Source organism: Camarhynchus parvulus, chromosome 5 (genome assembly GCF_901933205.1).
Source record: "Camarhynchus parvulus chromosome 5, STF_HiC, whole genome shotgun sequence".
Taxonomy (NCBI): Eukaryota; Metazoa; Chordata; class Aves; order Passeriformes; family Thraupidae; genus Camarhynchus; species Camarhynchus parvulus.
The window spans coordinates 40,807,166-40,829,238 of record NC_044575.1 but is presented as its reverse complement, the minus strand read 5'-3'; the positions used below and the strand labels follow the sequence as shown (position 1 = coordinate 40,829,238).

At 39.9% G+C, this 22,073-nt stretch overlaps 1 protein-coding gene across 14 annotated transcripts in view; it reads right to left on the bottom strand.

Annotated features, from left to right (window-relative positions):
* Nucleotides 1–22,073, bottom strand: part of NRXN3 (neurexin 3) — a 964,190-nt gene that overhangs the window by 463,179 nt on the left and 478,938 nt on the right. The window lies entirely within an intron of this gene.

Here is a 22,073-nt window from a genome sequence, read left to right as displayed (position 1 = left end):
AAATTTAAATTCCCATGACCGACAAGGAGACTACGTAACCTAGGGGATAAAATGGCTCTATTTTAGAGCAAAGAGAGTGAGGTGGTAATCCACTGGAGGCTGTAGTTTAATTTAAATGGCTATTAACTTTGTTCCATTGGGGCAGTTATAGCTTAATTCATACTACTTTTCTGAAGAAAAAGAAATCATATAAAATAAAACATCCAGGCTACAAAAGATATTTTAACAAGACAAAAAAAATGTGCGATGACTTTTTATATAAATTATGAATGTAAAAATATAATTATTTATGCTTCCAGCTCTTGGAAGGAACCTCATTCATGAGGTTTAACTTTAGCTACAATAGTCACATGAGGGCATCAGTATTGTTTATATTAGCATAGTTAGGTCTTTGCTTGACTCTGCATTCCTTAGCACATCACTTCTTTCTTTACACAAAGCATGGCAAAAACCAGAATACCCTCTTCCTCCTTTCTGAAAAAGAAAAATACTCAGAAAGAGAGAACACCAAAACCAAGTTAACTCTATTGCCTGCCTTCAGTTCTTGTGTTCAAATCATCCATTTTGTTGGCTTTAAACAGCAGCTCTGCTCCTGCAAGGAGCAAAGTGGACACATTCACCATCACAACACACTGTTGTTTGTTGTCTGCCACTGGCTTCAAATAATTTTTTTAGAAAAACAAATGAAAAAAAAAGTATTTGGCCCTGCTGGGATTTCAGCACCAAAAAAAAAATTTCTGCGACAAGCACTTCCAGAAAAATGCAAATGTCTTAAAAAGTTTTGCATGATCTTACATTATGGACTATAGGTGCTGACTTCCATCACATCTAATGGGGCTTACAATTGCCCAGCACCCTTACAGGATGGAGATTCTGCTCTAAAGATCAAAATTGCTGAGTTCCCGCAGTCCTCAGACTTTTTCTTAACTATTCTCTGAGCTGAATTCCCCCGGCTGATTTCACTTTTGAAGTGGTTGCATGCAAAAGGCCAATCACAGTAAAATCCTAGAGATGTAGGGACTCCTACTATAGAGGACACTACTGCAGGAATTGTACAGGCAGGTCAATTCACCAGCAGGGAAAAAAAGAGCAGCACTGGAAGTTAACAGAGCACAACAATTTTTTTACAATTACTTTGGCAAGGAACTGAAGAATATTCAATGCAATTGAAACTTCGGGGAAAACTTAACGATCACTTGTACTCCAATTTGCTCACAACACTGAAACTAATGCTCTATCTGAACTTACTACACAGGTATTTTGGACTGCAAATAATCAAGGCTTGACTTCTGCCTTCTGCCAAAGGAATTTTATCACAGATTTTTACAAAAGTAGTGATAAAATTCAACAGTCTTTGATATCATGAGTCCTCTCTATAAACAAAGAACATTCAACCTAACAATATTTTCTTCCTTTGATCTGCTCTCTGAAAAACTGCACCTATTAGAGTATTTCTCTATCCCACATGAAAAGCCAGTAAGGAATAAGACACGAAAACATCCCTTACTTCTTTCTTAGTCTGCCATCACACAAGGCCTGATTTCCAAATTCACAGACGTGAGCAGGAAGATTTCCATTTCACTCAACTAAATCAAAATCAAATCCATAGTACAAGACAGAGACAAAATATTTGCAAACTCAAACACAAGCAGCAGTCTTAGAATTTGGTATGTACAGAGTAAGGCAGTAATATTGTAGACTCAATACCTACGTACCAGTGTAAGCACAGCAATTCTGAAAAAATGGTCCATCAAAAGAACACTATCATGCATATGGCAAGAAAGAGGGAAATGGACTTAATATTTCAGATTAATAGTAACCCCTATGCATGAGAAGAAATTTCTTCTGTGAAAAGATGTCTGAAATCCTAATGCACAGTGGTATGCTCAATATTCCCTTTTCCAAAATCCACAAGGAAGTTTAAATTAAACTACACAGAAGGATGCTTGAAAAAAGAAAGAAAAATCAAGAACAACAAAACAAAACAAAAAAAAAAAAAAAAACACAAAACCAAAACACACAACTACTTGAAGACATGTAAAAAGAGGAAAAACCCTAAAGAAAACCAAACACCAAGTAAAGGAAGGAAATACCTTCTCTCTGGGATAGAAGCGCTACTAAAATATTAGGAAAGCCAATGAATGAGAAGATAACCACACTGAATATTGGGATCCAGAAAACAAATGTGGGTATCTCACAATGACTGGTCTCTCCAGATTTTCACACAATTACTCTATTTTGTCATGAGGTAAAAGTTACAAAAATCCCCACTGCTTCTAGCAGTTTTAGGGAAGAAGACACCATAGAAGAGAATTTCTACAACTTTAGGAGTTCTTTCAATATTAAAAAGAAAAAATTTCAAGTCTTGGGATAACATTCAAAGCCAGCCACACTGCAGCAACTTTGACTCATCAAATTCTCACCTAACACAGCATGAGAAAGGAGAAAAGATGGAGGTAAAAAGGCATGACACCAAACCAGTTCCAAAGACCTTTGTGACCGGAGGCAGATTTCAATGAGTAGTTTTATAACACCTTCAGTCCCTGCCTTTTACTGGAGTATGAGCCAGGGTCACCACAGTCCTGGAGATGAGATACTAATACACAGGATAAGGAGAGGAAAAACAACATAAAAAGAAGATTCACGACAGAATCTGGAATCTTTGCAGCGTTTAATACATCTCCTTAGAGATCTTAATTGCACATCAATCTTCTTCAGCTGGAGAGTGAGAGGTGAACGTGCAATTCTTTAGCTTGGCACAGAGGGCAAACTGGAGTTAAAAGAAAAGGAGAAAAGAAGGGCATGCTCAATCAAAACTGGATTTTCTCTCCTCTTACCACAAGAGGACAAGAAGTTTTTCCTTAGTGCTTGCCAATACAGGAAAATTACTTTGGAACAAATAAGAATGTGGCTTAACAGCATTCTGTCTATAATTCTCTTATTCTATACCTAGAGCTCTTTTGGCAGTTAAGCTTAATCCATTTCTAACCCACACAAAGGCATGTTCAGTGCAGGGTACCCACGCAAGGAATTAGTAGAGAATAAGCATGCTAAAGTAAGAAGACATAAGCTCAACGTTCTTCATCAACCTTCATTGCCAGCGTCACCCTTGTGACACTCCTGCTGCCAAGGCAGGAAAAAGAATTAGGTAGGAATTGTTGCTCTCTTCTCCTATAAATGAAAGACAAGAATTACCCTCTACTGGTATCAGGGCAAGCCACATCCAAGCTATCTAGCCATATTCAGACTGGCATATGCAAGATAAAACAAGGAGAGTAATGTCCTATCTATGCTATGTTTAGATGAGCTGGACACAATCCTCTTAAATGCCTTTAAGCTGTGTGTGATCTATGCAGCTCTAGACAGAACTTTAACATTTCTCACTCTAAGTCTTGGTTTTGGCTAGGATAGAATTCATTTTCTTCCTAGGGTCTGGTATAGTCCTGTGTTTTGGATTTAGTATAAGAATATTGTTAATAACACAGTGATGGTTTTAGTATTTATGCTATGTCAAGGACTTTTCAGCTTCTCCTGCCCTGCCAGGGAGAAGTCTGGAGAGGGAGAAATAGTTACGAAGGGACAACCAGAATAGCTGACCACATTATGATATGCCATAGCATATGTGCCACGCTCCTCATATAAACCAGGGGAAAGTTGGTCAGGACCCTCGGCTCAGGAGCTGGCTGGGCACTGGCTGGGGAGTGGTAAGCATTGTATATCACTTGCTTTGAGTATTCAAATGCTTTAGTTATTATTATAGTATTATATTTCTTTTGTGTCCCGTTTAATTGTCTTTCCCTCAACCCGTAAGTTATCACTTTTAGTCTTTCTCTCTGCCCTAGTGGTGGAGCAAGGGAGCAAGTAAGCAGCTGAGTGGTGCTCAGTTTCCATCTGGGCTTTACCCATGACACTGTATGAACAACTCATCTATTTAACAATAGCAAGAAAAACAATTGTTACAGTCCAGACTTAACAGATCTAGATTGGGGATTTATGTAATCAACAGACACTTGATTAGTAACTACGACCTTGTCTGTATTTTATCCCATAAATTTAAGATTAGTAAAGTCACTAGAGTTGAGATGACTATCTCAAACTCGAATTCTCAAACGCTCCTGTTCTTCAAGTTCCTAAAGGTACACCAACAAAGGAATGCCCTGTAATACGACTCCCATTCATACCAACAATATTTTCCTCTAAAGGCAGCTTAGAGTTAAGCAGAAAATTAAAAAGACACTAAAAAGCATTCCCAGTTTCTAATTCAGAAGAGTCATATTTTAAACTACGTTCCTTAAAACACTGTAGACTTATGCCCCACTTTAGGTTTGGGAAAATTTCTTCACAGATCTAAACAAACAGTGTCAGGATTAGAATTATGGAATGTCCCCAGACGAGCATGCAGTGACACACACCTTCGGACCTCTTTAAGTCATCTTGCCCTAGGTTACTCATGAGACTATCAGAACATGTTAGAAAAATGTAGGTTAGATTTCCCTATTATTTTAAGATATGCATGAAGCAAGAGATGAGTGGTATCAACCCATTGCACTTTCTTTTTATGCTCTGCTCTTTCTTGCTCTGAGTAGTAAAGAATAGAGAAGTCTCTCCCGCTTCTAAAAATAATGATATTCAAATTCTCTTTTTCTATAAAGGGTATTATAGAATCTATACGTTCTTGAGGTGAAGCACAGGCCACATTAATTTTTAAAACCAAACCCACATTTTGAATCTAAGTAGCACATTTCTTATTTTGGGTCTGGCATCTCAACCGTAACGTAAAACTTGCAGTAGCAAAGGATGAAAAGGAGAAAGCATGCTTGTCTGCCCTGGAACTCTGCTGCCCTTAGGCATGAGCCAGAAATAATCCCAGAGGCAGAATGCAAATGAAATGTCTCGTCAGCGTGCAGGCCTTAATGCATTTTACCTTAAACATTTACATTAACAGATGGTCCCCTGCAGTCCCATAAACTCACTCCCGAGTTCATTTCCATCTCACTCCAGGCCCCATTTGTCACTGGTCAGACAGAAGAATGTTGCAAGAGAATTGAGCCAGAACAGAGGAATGGGACAAACTGTATGAAATGATTGGTGTCACCTAGAGACAAGCATTTGACCTCAGTTACAAAGGGAGAAAAAATTGTATGTAAGAGGAAAATGAATGAATATGGTGATGATCTGGTGACCTAGAACTACCAAGATTAAAAAAAAAAACCTTCAAAAAAAAACCCAAAACACAAAACAACAAAAAACAAAACCAACAAAAACCACAAAAATTTCCCCTTCAAAAAACCAAAAACTACCACCACCAAAAATCAAACAAGAAAACCACACAACTCTTTTTGTGGAGGAGGCAAATGGTACTTTTTAAAGTGGAGATGTAGCTGTGTACTGTGACAGTGGACCAGGTTGGCTCATGCATTTAAGTAAAAGTGACTGACATCAGGAGTGGCCTAAGACAGCCAGACTGCTCAGCCTTCACTTGTGGGAGACATAAAACTCTCCAATCAGCCCAGTGCGCTTGTACAAGACTTTGGCTTTTGCTGAGTCTCTAAATTCTCAGCTCTGTCACAGAAAAGGATATTGGTTTTACCAGGGGAAGAATAGAATTAAGCCCTGCCATGGTAGGTTGAAAGATACCAGCTCTCGAGCCACAGCTCATCTGTGGCTTGGGTTTGTTATAGCAAGGAAATAAATTTTGATTTGCTTGTGTTATTTTTGTCTTGGTCAAAAGATACAAAGAAATTGTTAGAACAGAGACACCTGCCAAAACAAAACTCTCAAGTGCAAGAAGAAAAACCACAGATCAGTCTAGTTGAACTCTATGAGGGATCAGAACATAAATGGATAAAAACTGGTGACAAGGTGCTACTTCTTTATTCAGGATCTGAAGGATATGAGCAACAGAGTTTGATCTATATTCTCACCAGAGCCTTATACAGATGCCATAGGTGCTCAGACTGTCCCAGATGTATAATACACTGAGTTATCTCAGAACATTTCTCTGAAGCACAAAAACATCAACTCTATTTTTCAAACTGAACTACATCAGAGATAAAGAAAATTGTCACTCCACAAAGAATACCCCTAGTCAAAAAGAAAAATTAACTGAATCACTCAAATCTCCACTTAATGTCATAATCATTCAACTCTGCCCAGACCATGCAACTGCTCTTTCTCCCTTCCCTGAGCAAGCAGAAAACAGGTACTGGGATGAACTAGCACTATGGCCTAAGCTTCTTTGCTGTGATGGTAAGAAAAAGCACTGCCAATCCATTGTTTTCATCTGAGAAACGATGCCTTTGTTTATTAAATTAAAAGCTTACTTTACTTCTCTAAATTGCTTCAGGGGATAGAATATGCTACACTCCACATTGCATCCATGGATTTTATACTGCAAATTTGAATACAAGACTTATATTTGAGAATTAATGACAGTGTTCTACAGTAAAGATGAATCTTCATAAGAAAATCCCATTGTGTCAGATTACTAAAATATATTGTTTTCTTTAAATCAGAGGAAGCTTGCCTACTCCTACAGTCTATATCAAGTCTTTCAGCCTGAGTCAAAATGTAAGACAATTGTGAGAAATAGTGTTTTCCATTCACCAGCAATATTCACACAGGTTCTTTAGCTGCAGTTCACTACTGCCTAATGACTTCACAGATCATGCACCAGAGCATCCAGGTACTTTGGAACAGGATTTTGCCTAGCAAAATTTAGGAACATGTTCAGAAAGATGTGATTTTTCTGTAACATCTCATACTTCAGAAGACATTCGGGAATTTGTCATGCTTCCTCTATTTTAGCGGCTCATTAGAAGCCAAGGTTTATAAAACAGAAACGGAAAAACTGCATTCTCCAAAGGTCCCATACTTGCATCCATGACACTCACACATTCTTTTCTTTCTCTAGAGTCTAACAGCATATGCCTTGAAGGAAACCTCTACCCCTGAAGTGAGTGAGCAGTATTCATGATAATGAGAAAATTAGAAATTGTGGGTTATCTGCCTAGCTGAAAGCCCTGCTGGTACCTGGCAATGAGAGCAAGTCACAGCAGAAAGGGTACAGGAGAGCTGCTGGGCACTGCACTCAGGGCAAATGCCTCTGGCTCTCTCCTTGTAAACTTAGGCCACCTCCAAGTATAATTAAGGGACTGTGTCAGGAGGAGAACAGCAGCCTTGTAGAGATAGCCAGCTATATAAGAGCCACCTATATCTTTAAATTGTTGTAAACTAGTAGAAATATCAGTTGACTTGAACAAAAACTGGCCATGACCTGTATTTTAAGCATTTTCAAGTTCAACTAATCAGTTAATAATTAGGGCTCTTTGTCAGAAGTCTCTCTCATTTATGCCATGTCTGCAGCTGAAATACATTTTATTTCACCTTTTGGCCTGTTCATAATGAGGAAACAGGAAATGTAGCAGTAGACTGGTTCTTCAAAGATATGATAACAAAACAAGTTGTGAAATGACAATAAGAGGGAAAACCATAACATTTTGGAAGTCAGCAGCCAAAAAATTACACTGCAACAATATTCTCCTCCGGCAGATAAAATGCAAGCCTGACTGTTGCTGCATGCCTTCTACATTAAACTCAGTGAACACCTAGGGGGCTGCAGTGAGAGGGAATTTTAGATGCCACCTTGTGCCAAAGGCAGCCCTCAGAACTCCTGCAATCTCAAGGCCAGCACAGTCTGAATTTCACAGTGAAATTCAGCCAGCCTGCTTGCAGCAACAGCCTCTGCTTTTACATCAGGTTACCCTTTTCCTCCTTGCTGCTCCTCGCACTCTCAAACCAGCTGGGTAAAGAACACACCCTCATGGCTACAATATTCTAGTTCCTATTTGTTATTATAATTACATTTTGGTCTTCTGATGTAAAAAATCTGAATACATCTTACAAGTTTCTGCAAACTACATTCCCTAAATAGATATGCTGATCATCTTCAAGCAACAAGAATTTTTCAATAATTATCTGCTAGGATATCACACTGCTCATCCACTTATCGTGGCCTGAACTGGAGGATTTTTACAGATATCACAGCATGTGCTGCAGTGCCCAGAGTAATGGCAACCCCACATGTATAGAGTATTTATACACCTCTAGAAAACACCCATACAACACTGCTTTAAACTGCATTTGTGTATATCCTGAGTACAGGTGACTTCTACAAGAGCAGCAATTCTCATAGCTCCTCTTGTGGGAAAAGGTTTCATACCAATGAACAGATAAGCTGTCTCCATGGGCAATTGCTAGATTTCATCATGGTGATTACAACACATTGCCCATAGAATCATTCCCTGAGCCATCCACCACAAGGAATTCAAGTCCAAGAACAAAACAAATGTTTGAGTACAGGTCTAATACTTGCAGAACATTTGTGCATACCCTGCTCTCATTTTTATGTCACTTTGACTCAACTGTAAAGGAAAGAAATCTCCACTCAGTGCTACTGGATGAGATCATGATAGCAAGTATTTCATTTCCACTAAGGCAAAATTTTACTCATTAATCTTTTCTGTTTTTTCAGTGAGTGGTGATTTAAGCAAGCTGTATTTATAGCACTGATTCTGCAAAGGGAGAGAGTGCCCAGTGCGAAAGGACTGCAAGTGATGGATCCCAAGGGAGCTAAAACACAGATGTCATAAAAACGCATTTCAGAAATTGTACACAAAGGCACAGCTGTGCACTGGGAAGCAAAACAGGTGGCACTGGCATCAGGGGCTGGCAGAGCATGGAAATAAACACACCTGCCTCGTGTTACAGTACAACATTGCCACAAGATACCATCAAAAAGGACCCTTAAAAAAGGCCTCTTAAAAAAGACCTCTTAAAAAAGACCTCTTTCTCCACTGCCTCTGGAGAAGTTGCTGAGGTTAAGCAGCCCCCTTCAAACAAAGCATCCCTAGAACAGAATGCATTTGTCCTCAATCTGTGAATTTACACAAACTACCAAAGACTTGTGAAGCCAGCTGGAGTTAAGAGCCCCTCAGCAATATACTAAATCAGTTCCACACTCAGCCCAGAGTCCTCTACTTAGAAGCAACTGTTTTTCTACTGCTTTGTTCAGCTTTGCACCCTGAGGTTGAACAGGCCAGTTATCCCTCTCACTCAGTGGCAGGTCAAGAGACAGCAACTGAAGCAGCACAGGACCCAAGAGTCATCCCATTGCCACTTGCCGGTCTGCCCACCAGATCAGGCTGCTTCATTCCCTCTAATCTGCTGGTGTGTAGACAAATTCTGCCTGCACAAGAGATTTTGAAGAGTTAACCAGCTCTCTCCTCAGTGGTTAGAACAGATTTAAGGGCAGTGTGATCCTAGCAGGATGTGAGCTTGTGCTATTTACTGCTATAAATCAACTGCCTGGATTGAGATTTGGAAAGCTGGAGCAGCTCCCTCTGAGGCAGTGAGGAGCTCACGCAGTTCACTGACATGTGACACCTTGCAATGTTTTAAAAGTGTGTTCTGAAAAGCAACACCAATAAAAATAACAGTGTAGAGCTTTGTTTTTGTTCTGTGATGCCAGATCAAATCTTCTGAACAGAGACTCAAAAATCTAATGTAGCCATCCCCATCACACTGTCTCTTACGTCACCATCCACAACATTCCTGTTTTAGGAACATGGCTGCCACTACTGGTGCAATCATGATAAACATACTGGAGGGCCCACTATGTCCCTTGCTTTCCAAAGGTTCTAAATCTAATCTTTTTGAGAAGGATATAAGCATCACCCAAATAGCTAGCTTGGGACCAGGTTTATGTCACCTGTGCTTGTTTTCACATGTGAATTTTATTCTTTTTGATTACAAAAATAAAAATAAATTTTAAAAAGAATAATAGCAAATACTTATATCTCACTGTTCATCTGTAGAAAGAAGATATTTGTATGCCCAGCTGCTTCACAAAATCACTGAAGAACATGTCAAGTTGATCATAATTGAGACACCAGTAAAATGCAGTTAACTTAAGAACATTAAAGCAGCTTCTTAAAACTGGAAAGTGTATGGAATTATTTTTGCTATCAGGCATTTCAAAGCATTCAGTCTTTCCTCTGATACTTGTTTGTACTTGTATTGTTTGAAGGAACATGCCAAGATTTATCATAACTAGAAAACTGCTCAATGCTATTACTCTTCCAAACACTTATATCTTTTGATGAAGAGGATCTTCTTCCACAGTGTTTCCAATGACTGAGGTATCCAAGCAGCGCAAGGTGCAGCTCAAAGAGATTAGAGGCACCAAAGTTCAAGACACAACACTTGCAGAGAAAATATTAACATAGCAGGTTGAAAAAAATGAAATTTTGAAAGAGAGTTCAGGATAACTGTAGAGATCACCACAGAAGCAGCTTTTAAAAACAAAAAAGCCTCTTCTGTCCCATGGGTCAACTCCAGTGACAGAGTCTCCAGGTGGGATATGGCTTGCCTCACTGCTGGAATCTTGTCAGCCCAGCTTCACTGTGATCCTTCCTTTGACCCCCACACAGACACTGCAAGGTTTTGCTGGTTCTCAGACATCAGGCATATGAAACAACCAAAGAATTGTTAAAAATTACTAATAATTGACTCAACTGAAATTTTCCTTTAACAGCTTATATGTGGGGAAAATACAAAATTCAGCTTGATGCCAGGGAGCCTTGCACTCAGACCATCCAAAGACCATGAATGCTGCAAAGATAACCTTGCAAAGAAAGCATAGGTTTAGGACAATATCACAGTATTGAGCTCAGTTTTCCAACAGTTTCTATGAAATACCAGAAAAAAAGATATTCAAGCACTTTTGTACAAAACTAATGATTTAATTTTATTTATCTAGAAAGATAATTATGGTATATGAAAAGTCATTGAGCACACAAATGCCTTTAGCATCAATGGGAAGCCAAATATCTCATTGTGACTGCAGGGGTAAGAAGACAAATGAATCAAGCTTCTTACCTCAGTGCATAAATTCAAATTCCTCATGTGAAAACCCTGCCCCTGTATTTTCAGGAGAAAGTATGGACAAGTAAACAATACTGGATAAAAGCTAATTCTTCTCAGCCTACTGTGGTTTTGGCTCAGCCCTGCTACAAATGGTTTTCCCTCCTTGAGCTAACTGTGGCCACACCCCCATCTCCATCCAAACATGCCTGGTTCTACTAATTTTTACATCTCGAAGCACTGCATCTTACTGCAGCCATCAGATTGAGCCCTGGCTATTGATTAATCCTTAGCAAAAACTGCTACAACCCTGTTTACCCATAGGCAAATACTATCAGATTCCCCAATTCCTTTTTATTTTTCCATTGTTTTTTTACTGTCCTTTCTTGTTTTCTTTTTAAACTCAATTAATTAATTAATTAAGTGCCTAGCAGGGCCAAGGCCCTCCCCACAACCTCCCTTTTGAGTAACATGGCAGAGCACCAAACCAGCCCTTTGTAAATCTAATTGAAACAAAAGCTATTGACCCAGACACATGCGCAAGTAAATCTGGTCGGACTTCAATCAGAGAGCATGTGTTTGACAGCAAATTATGCTTAAGTGCTACAGCAAGAAAAATTAAAGGACAAAACACATACCAGCAAGTCTAGCAAATGAGATTCAGGGCAGAAAGGAGAAGTGCAGGGCTGTTTCTTATTATAGGAATCCAGCACTAAGGAGATTTGTTGTCCTCCAAGAATGCTTGGGCACAGGAAATGATCCTACACTGCTGTGAAAAGGGCAACAACCAGAGACAGGGGCTGAGGGGGAAGTTAACTACATTGCAGGAGACCTGAAAATGTCACCTTGCCTTTTGATTAGGGGTTTTTCAGTCTAAAGCTGAAAATGAAGAAAGCACAGTTTGCAACTGCTGCTCCAAGAAATTATCTTCAGAGAGGCCACAGCAATGCTACAAGTCAGTGTAATGCAGCTACCAGCCCTGTCCTCACCCAGATAATAATCTGCCATGTATTACTGAAACAAATACGAATTCCAGCAGAAACAACTGCAGTAGACAGCTGAATCCCCTGTTCTATAATCTCACACAGCACAAGAAACAAAGAGATCCTGAGCAGGAAGATAAAGGGTTCCTCATGCAAGGAAAACCACAACAATCATTGCTTGCTACAATTCAACAGAAATACAAACATCATGTTCTGGAACAACTTGGAGGGCAGAAAAGCATATGAATGTTCTTAGGGGAAAAAACAACCCAAAAACCCCCACAGAACATCATCTTCATTCCCACCACAAAGGGGTTAAGACAGCTCATCATTTTTATTTAACTATGCTCATTTGGGTGTGATACTTATCAAAATAATTATTCCAACACAAACCCTAATTTAAACACAATTCTGTATGTTGGCACAGTAATCATGGCAAAGACCAGGATCTCTCACTCTCTTCTAAAACTACTGTGCTCTGCATTTGAAGCCTTCTTCACACCTTTTCATCTTTATCCACGTTATATCATGGTGAAATGTCATGGTTCATAATAAATAGATTGATTAGAAGTGGAAAATAGTTTCCAACACTTTTCTCTTGAGACTAGAAAAATAACCTTCCCCCTCAATGTTTAAATGAACTTCATGAATGGACAACCAAGCCTCGTAGGCTGGCATGTCCCATGGAACATTACAGACATAAATCCTCTAATCATGCCCTCCTAGTAATGTGTGTGCTCTCTGCTGCTATCAGCTGGGTTCCCACTGAACAAGGCAGGAGGTCTCACAGATCAGTGGACAAGTTGTGCCTCTGATGTGTTTGACTGTCACATTCATAAACACAACAAGCTATGCCAGCAGCAATAGCAAGGCAGCATGGTGGGGGATTCAATACAGCTCACATGCTGCACAACATCCATCAGTGCAAACAAACTCAGTCCATGGCTTCTCAAGCTGGTTTTCACAGCAGGGGCAGACAGCTGCCAGTGCTGCCCTGTGTCCTGCTTTTGCTCACTCCTCAAACCCTGAATCCCCAACACAGCTGCTATTCTTCTGTGACCTACTGGAACTCGTGGCTACAGCCTAACAAACACTGACCACGAAGGGCACTTTTAGAAGCATCTCAGAGACATGTCCCACCTCTCTCTTAAGGGGAATTGAGTGCCAAGCCTTTCTCTGCAAAGGGATAACCATATAAGCTACACCAAATGCCTCAGACAATTACATATCAGGTCCAAGTAAGTCCCCTGGTACCCGAACCCAGCAAAGACCATTGTCTATTAGGCCATGACCTCCATCCACATACCATCTCCTCCTAGCATTCAAGTGCATATGAAGGTAAGTGTTTTTTAAAAATAAAGTAGTAAAAAAATTTACTGTGATTCTTCAACACCAAACAATTTTAAAAATGCATGTTTAGGAACATTTCTCTCTCCTCTTCTGAAATGCTATTACTGAGATGAAATTGGAGTATTTAACAGCACATTCAATTACAAAAGAGAGAGCAAGGAAAGGAGTCTATATTCAAATTTTAAAATAGAAACTCAGGAAAGAATAATCTTATTATATAACCCATAGTTTGAAAGGGTAAAAGATTGCTCTGGCCAAGAAATCTCCAAGAATTTCATCCATCCCTGGAGATGAGACTATTAGTTTCATGCTTGGTAAAGAATTACACCACCAGTCCCTGGTACCCTTGGCTTAGTGCAGTGTCCTAGATCAGAGCTGATGGGAAGCAGACTGCTATCTACTGCATTACTCCAGCTCTTGGACTCTCCAGACATCAGCAAAGATGAGAACCCAATGGATGGCAGCTGGGGACTAAACTATGAAGGGAAAGAACGCAAAACTAAAAGAAAAAACTAATTGAAAAGAGAAAACTACGTTGGGTACCTTGACAGATATTGACAAGAATAGAAACAATAAAAAAGTCCCTGCTGTGAAAAACTCGTCAAGTAGGGGATGATGCATACAACGCAGACCTCATGCAGTGTCCTCCCTCAAAGATGTCACAGTTCTCATCATTTGCTACTGTAATATTCCTTCAGGAGAGCAGAGCTTAGCTGACACCCTTGCCAGTCGTCCCAATGACTGCTGACAGCCTCAGGGAACATAGGGATGGGAAACTGATGCCTGCACTCAAAGGCTGCTGTCAAACCCAGATAATAAACCCATGCTGCAAGGCAGCATAGCCTAAGCATGTGGAAATACCTACAGGATCCATACATACACACACATTTACATATCCTTGGCTGTATCCACAGTGATGAGAGGGAGACAGAGTTGAGTCTGCACGATTCCAGCAAGCCTGGGGTGGTGTTGTGAGGCGCAATGTGAGCTTATTCACATGACAGCTGCACTAATTCCTTTGATCTGCAGTGACTGGGTTGCCTCATTGCTATGTTATATAATAATATAAATTAAGATCAGCTACAGTAAACAATAATATAGCATGAAATACAGTCAGTGTTTGTTCAGTGGACATTACCAGGACAGACCCAGAAATAGCACAGCACCTGGAGAGACAAAATACTGCCCTGAGGTTTTGACATGAATTTACTGAGCAGGACCTAGTGGATGCTCCTTGCCCCTCATCCTCAGAGTCTGAGTGTCTTGCCTCAGTTTTGGACACATTGCAGAGCAGCAAACTCTGAGCCTATGCCATTCTCCCCTCACCTCAAAGCTGTAAGGTACCAGTAACCCTTGCAAATTTGACTCTAGTCTAAGTATCAGTTTCCCACTGGAGTGAGCCCAAATGGGCTCTTGACTACCTGCCACACCTTGCCTGCAGCTAAATCCTAAGGATGCAACAAAAACATTACCCTGTATTCCCAGTACCTATTTGACTAACAGCAGTAAGAAAACCCGAAGGAAAATGCAATATGACATTAAATTAGTTCATGTTCTATACATTTAACTCTTTAAAAGTTTGCTGGTGTGGGTATCACTTGTTTTAATTCTTGTCAGTATCACATTCCTGAAGATGCTTCTTTAACGCATGTCAGTGGCAAAGATGAGGGCTGGTAACTTTGAGGGGTGCAGTTAGATGACACTGCAATATTAAAAGTATTCCTAAATTTTTAATTTAATTCCACCTTCTTTTTTTAATTGAAGAAATAGAAATAGAAAAAGGATAAAAGACCTAAACCCTCCACGATCCAATCCAAACATTAATTTTTGATACAGGAATCCACAGGAATTCATGTGTTTTGTTACTGTCCAGGGCACTGTAGAAGCTGACAACCAAATTACCAATTTATGGGGCTACCCAGCCTTAATCCACCTAAGCAGCAATGTATTTCATAGAGTACAGATCTAATTAAATATACATCACTTGGGCTGTCATTTGGTCAGATAGTGGTTTACCAAAACTGCCCACCTCCCCAGTAAAACATAAAGCAGTACTTAGGTTTAAAAAAGGTGACAACAGTCAACATCATTTGATGGAGGGTTTTCCTCCTACTCTCTTCCGTTATTGCACCATCTGGGTTACCCAGGACTCAAAACCTACAAGAATAATATAATTCAGTTTATCCCCTTCCCAAAGCAAACAAAAAAAAAAAATCAGCCCATGAGTTCCTGAGGCCCTATGATTTACAGGCAAGCATCTCTGATTCAGTCCAGAGTGAAAGAGATCAACAAGAAAAGAAACCAGAACCATCACCAAAAGTTAAGTGTTTTCAGCTTGCCACAGCACTGATTAAAGAGGAAAATGTTTCTCAAAGAGTGTGGGGAGCAGTCACCTTTCCCAGCACTGACTTTGTGCCGTTTTTCAGATCATGACAAGGAATTCTCTAAAACAGAAAAAAATCAGACCTCTCCTTATCAGGTTGCCTAAGTTAAACAGCATTTTTTATCAAAAGTCAGCCACATACCAAAGGAAATCTTACTAAAGAGAATGATATCAGAAATTGCACTAATCCATGTACATTACATTAGTGGTTCTTCCCTTATGCACCAACACTCTAAACCTGGTCATAAGAAGGCCATTCCCAGAAAGGCATGTGACAATGCAGGCTAAATCATAGCTGGGACTGGAAGTGAAAGACTGCAAAGCAGCTGTAAGGGGACTGTTAAACAAACAGAGACTTTGCTGCTCAGCCAGGGTACTGATGCTAATGCTACTGGCCTAAAAAATCACCAAGAACAATATATAGCTCCATTCTAAGGAAAAGCATACCAGAACTTTGTGGATGGAGGTTGGCCTCTCCTCCCAAGCAACTAGCAAAAGGATAGTAGGAAATGGCCTCAAGTTGCACCAGGTTCAGGTTGGAAATCTGGAGGAATTTCTTCACAGAAATGGTGTTCAGGCACTATAATGGGCTGCCCAAAGAGACAGTGGAGACATCATCCCTGGAAGTGTTCAAGATGTGGCACTTAGCATTATGGCTTAGTTGACATGGTATTGTTTGATCAAAGGTTGGACTCACTGATCTTAGAGGTCTTTTCCAGCCTTAATGATTCTATAATTACCCACAGGTGCACAGGAATCAATGAAGCCTATGTCCATGGTGCCTTTGACAGCAGGCACCCCTTCCCTTCAAATCTGAGGAGACCCACCTTCACTTTACTTTCCACCTCAAAAATAACACAAAATGTAGACAGGATCACAGCCACTACCAAAAAGCTGATTCCTCTCCACAAAGCATACTCAGTATTCTTCAGAGCTCTCTAACCAAGAGCTGACCCTGCCCAGCCCTGCACAGAGGGGATCTTTGACTGCATGATCTAGCTATGCCACTAGAAAGAGGTATTACTGTCATATCCATTTACCTTTGCTAGCTCCTGGCAGCACTGGTAGGCTGTCAAGAAAAGAAATGAGCTAATGTTCACCAGCAGACCCTTGCCCGCTTCTGCTCTCTGGACATGACAAGCCCTGTCATTTCTCATATGTGAAAAATCAGAGTAATAATGCCTCTTCCCTCCAGGATGATATAATGGTGTCTGCACAAATAGAGAAGAGCAGCAGAAACTCTGGCATTCTGTACAGTGTGCAGTATACAGATACCAAGAAAAACAACAAAACATCAGAAGAAAACATTGTTTTTTAAATGCCATTTTTGATCGGAAGAGGATTTCATACATGGGGAATTGGCTCACACTGCTATTGAAGAAAAATCCATTGAAGCTGGCTCCTCACTGTTGGTCCTTTCAACAGCTCTGCCTGTACAAGTCAGAGCTGCCACATTTGCCACTTCCTTGTTTTCTCCAACTGTGAACCTGGCTGAGGCATCTGGAGCTCACACTGCCTGTAATGCAGACCTTTCTCTACTGTTAAGAGTTGCACAGGCTACAGGCAAAGACTGCTACTGCCACTCTGTGCTGACACTGGCACTGATCATTTCAACCAGCTGAGGAAAGGAGAAAGCAATGTGAAAGGTCCAGACTGCTGAGGTCAACTCTTCCCTCCACCTTGTCAACAGGATTTTTCCATGTGAAAAGCAAGTACCAAATTTATGTCCTCTTATGGTTCAAATTCTCTCAGAGACCCTTACCCACACAAACTCTCACCTTGACCAGTTAAGAGTACTGATGAATACCATCTCTTTGGAAGTTCATCAACAGCATCACACAAATAATACGAATGGCATTGAGAAACAGTAAAGAGAAGCCCATCAGCAGCAGCCTTAAGAAGATGCAGAGAGTGTTTAGCCAAAATTATCTTAAGTGCTTATAGACTACTTGTCACTGCTGGTTACAGAGAATCTTATTCCTTGTTGAGTCACTTTTTACACTCCAGCGCACAGGTCATTTCAAACAGACCCCAAAAGAGATACTGTGATGTACTGAATAAATTGTGCAAAATCTCTGAATGGCTCTGACACATGCAAGAAAATAATTGCACTAAGGGAGCTTCAGCTGCCCCAGAAATGTGTAATGTATGTATGTGTATACATACTTGCAGGAAAAAAAATTCAAGTTTAAACACTAGGCATATAGTAATTTAAGAAACAAGGTGATGCAGCAAGTCTGTTGCATAACTCAAAGCATGAAGGAAATCTTTTCTCACCATGTACCAAAACATGCAAAGACAAGGCACATAAAAGCTCACCTGTGCTGTCACCTCCTCCTCTGCTACACATTGTATACAAATGATTGCCCTTGTGGGTGCAATTTAATTCTGCTCATTTCAGAATTAGCACAGTTGCTATTACAGCAAGGCCATTTTCTCTGCAAGAATTCATAAAACTTGAAGTCCAGAAGTTTATCTGGGTTCTTAAACTGGCAACTGCACTTATACACAGAGAAAAAAGGAGAGAAACAGCTTAAAAAAATAGGAAAAAACTAGAATGACTGAAGGATTGGTGAACAGACAGTGGTCAGCAGACAGACAGCAAAAAAGAGAGGAAGAGAGAGAAAAAGGAAGGAGAGAGGCGAAAGAAAGAACAAAAGTGCATTTTTATTACAATACTACAAGCCCTCTGATTGCTCTAATTACACCTAAAGGAAAACAAAACTTGCCTGCTAGTAGCAAGTGAATGAATAATTAAATGGAAAGGAAGGAAGGCAGCAATGCTGCAAAAAGCCCGAACAATCTTAAGCCATGGACAGGTTCTCTGCAAAGCAGGAAAGCATTTAGTTCTTGGTGTGTGGTGGTGTTTTTTTCCATTTTCGTCCCTTCCTGTATGTCAGCTGAGCTTTCCTTCTCCTCCCCCACCATTCTTGGCCTGTGGTAAGCCACCTCATCTTGTGATGCTTATACTTCTTACTGTGACTTACCACTGTAAGCTGTCTGATTTTACAGACTGTTTGGGTGAGAGCAACTCCTAGGAAAATCCAAGAGAACACACAGGACATGGATTTTTTTTTTTTTAAAGAGCAACCACTCAATTGCACTAGTCCCGTAGTCCCAAAGGGACTACAATAAAATCTAAGGCTTCAGTAGACACTAAAAACAGACTCTTTAAATGTAATAGTGCCCCCTTTCACAGTTCTTCTAAACAAAAGGAGTTTGGGCCTCAATACCTTAACACACCTCCAATCTTCTTAATGAATTATACAAGGACATACCATAATGAATTGAAGCAAAATGATGCTGTTCTTTTTGCTTGCTCCCTAAACTGTCCTTTAATTTTGAAAAAGTAACCCTCAGGAGCTTTGCCTTAGCATTGAAAGTGAAACTGAAGTGTTAGGCTTTAGCATTTATTGTAAAATACAAACCCACCTAACTAACCAATCACATAGGAAAGAGTAGAAAAGGGTTTGATCATGTACAGTAGCATACACAGTAGACAGATGGAATGGAACATCTCTGGAATGAAAAGAAACAAACTAAACTAAAGGTGATCAAATAAATATCTCAGATAAAGCTTTTATGTTCAATATAAACAAAACCCAAACATTTCTGGAAATATGAGTAGAATTTTATTAAGTAACTAGAGGGGATAAGGGGTGGGTAAATATGTTAGTAATGACTATAGAACCTCAGATGATGAAGTATTAATCATCATTTCATCTATTTTGCTGAAACCTCAATAAAAGAAAGAGAATCATCAATTCCAACAGGAAGATACTAATAGGATCCAGCAAAAGTGGTATCTTTTCATCCTGAAGCAATGTCTTTGCTGGTCCTTAGGAATGAAAACATTTGCTCGCAATTAATCAAGGAATTACAAAAGAAATCTTGACTTAATTTTCTGGCATTCCAGAACAATGCTGATATCAATCACTTTAAGTCTGTGGAGGGTTAAGTGCTAAATAAAGCAACTTCCAAATTATGGATATTTACCAAAATAAACAAACATTACACAGTAGGCAAGGAGAAGAAAAAGAACAAGAAGGAGGAAAATAAAGATTTAGAAGGAGAGGTCCTTATGTCTATTTATTTATCTAATATCTGGAAGTAAAAGCTTTTTGGAGTGCAGAAATCCAATTGCTACATGCACCATGATGGATTAGCTCTGGTAAGATGAAATAAATAGCCATTCATCTTACTGCTCACATCAGCACTGGGTGTACCATGTACAGAACTGAAATGAAAAGCCTACAGACAACCCTAACCTGGGGATGAACAGACATTTGCAGTGTTAGGGCTGTCTGTTGCCTGCAGAGAACCCTAACATGCAGCACAAACATTTGCAAAACAGCTTTGGTACCAGAGCTAATTCTGAATGCCCCTTTGGAGTCTCAAACCAGTCATATTTGAATCAGCCATTCTGTAATTCTCCTCTCTGTGGATAGGCACACTGAGAAAAGCATGTACATAGTCATCCATCCTAAAAGGGCTTGAGGGCTTTCTCTCCCCTCAAAGCATCTCAGGAGGTCTGTCCTTCAAAGACCTTTTGTCTACTGCTGTAATACAACTTCCACACTACCACCACCAAATGCTGTGGCAGCATTTTGTTCTCACTTTTAAAGTCTCTTCTAAATATGAAGACTGAAATAAACATCTTGAAACAGCAAGTTAATGTATCAAGGGCTCCTCTTACATACATTCTATAATGCCTTAATAGTTTTACTGATCAGCGGTATATTGCCCTAAGGAAAAACAGAATTTCTCCATTTATGGCAAGAGCATTAAGAGCAAAAAAAAACTAGCCTTGCTGGAATTTGAACTTACGGGTTCAGGATACCTTCCACTTTGGTGCTGAGAGCCCTGAGTAATGATCCTCAGTCCAGTATACCATTTTCCTCTTCACTTTGAGAAGAAAAGGCTTAAGAAAGCTCTGATCTTTAGCATCCTATTTCAGGGCCTTTAGAAAAATTTTGAGGACATCATCATCATTAGTATTAAAGTAGATGCACAAAAGTAGAGATTCAGTTGAACAGAAAGTTGAGAGCATGGACATTGAGCAACTCAGGCATAGCCACACATTTTCTCTCTGGCACAGCCAGAAATGACTTGTTATTTACCAAGCCAGATACTCACTCTCACTTACTGACTCCTGAGCCATGCAGCAAACACCCCATTCCTACTTTCTTCCCCAACAGATGTAATTAAACACCTTCAGGACAAAATTGTTTTGTTATTTGATTGCTTTGTTTTTGGTTTTTTGTTTTTTTTTTTTTTCCCAAAGCACCTTGTCCTCTGTCTCAAACTCCTTTTTACTGCTTAGGTGAAAGAAACTTAACGACTTTTCAGCAGTATAGTAATTACAGTCCTGGTGGAGTCTGTAGAGGCAGGAGGTCACTAACACCTGAGCAAATCTGATTCCAAACAGCCTATCTACACCTGAAACAGAGAAGAGCTGTAGTTGCCTCGGGGTATTCATTCTGCACTGTCTTGCATGAGTGGAAGCATATGTTTCTCTTCCTCACGAGTGTTAGTTTGTCAGAAACTTCTCTTTCCTAAATTTCCTGGTCAACAGCACCAATGGTACAGTTGCAGTTATTCCATCCTCCTCTTCTCTGCCCTGAGAGAGGAAGAACAAAAGGAGCCCAGATAATAAGGTCAAGGCTGAGGAAAGACTGAAGGACTTCAGGGAGAAAACCATCCTTCCCCTACTGCTACGGAAGTGTTCCAAAGCCACATGCAGAAGCAGTAAAAGAGACTCTCTGAGATGCAGAGCAATCTGAGAAAGGAGAGAGCTCTACCCACAAAGAAAACTGGAAATGAGAACCAGTAACAGAGAAGATTCTACACAAATTGTGTACTTGAACAGAAAGAAGTCTGTTTTCTATCTTTCAGCTCCAGACCCTGAAAAAGAGGATGGCATTATAGAGCCACTTTCAGCAGCACACACACACACTATGACTCCAGTCTCCAAACAATAAAAAAAAACAACCCAAAGTGATGAAATACTGAATGTTTCCTAATGTACAGTATCCTCACATCCTTCTGTTATCCCTCCTCTTCTGAATAGACACTTTTTAATCAGAGTGGCATGCATGGTTATTTTTGAGTAAGATACAGATGATTACTCATATGTGAACCTCCACTTAGGAGAGACAGTTCCTGATAAGCTTTATTAATATTATTTTAATCCACAGATAAAAAGTTAGTTGCTCAGAGGGTTTCGGTGTTCATCACCTTCAGTTCATACACTCACCTAGCACTAATTCTATTAGTGCATTTCATCATTGAAAGAGAGCTCCCATTAAATAAACTTCATGAACTGTTCCACAGATGTTTAACAAACTGAACAAGCTTCCTCACTCACAATCCTAAGCATCTGTGTACAAAAAGCTCCAGCAGATTAATTTCTAAAACTCACCAGCCTCACAATT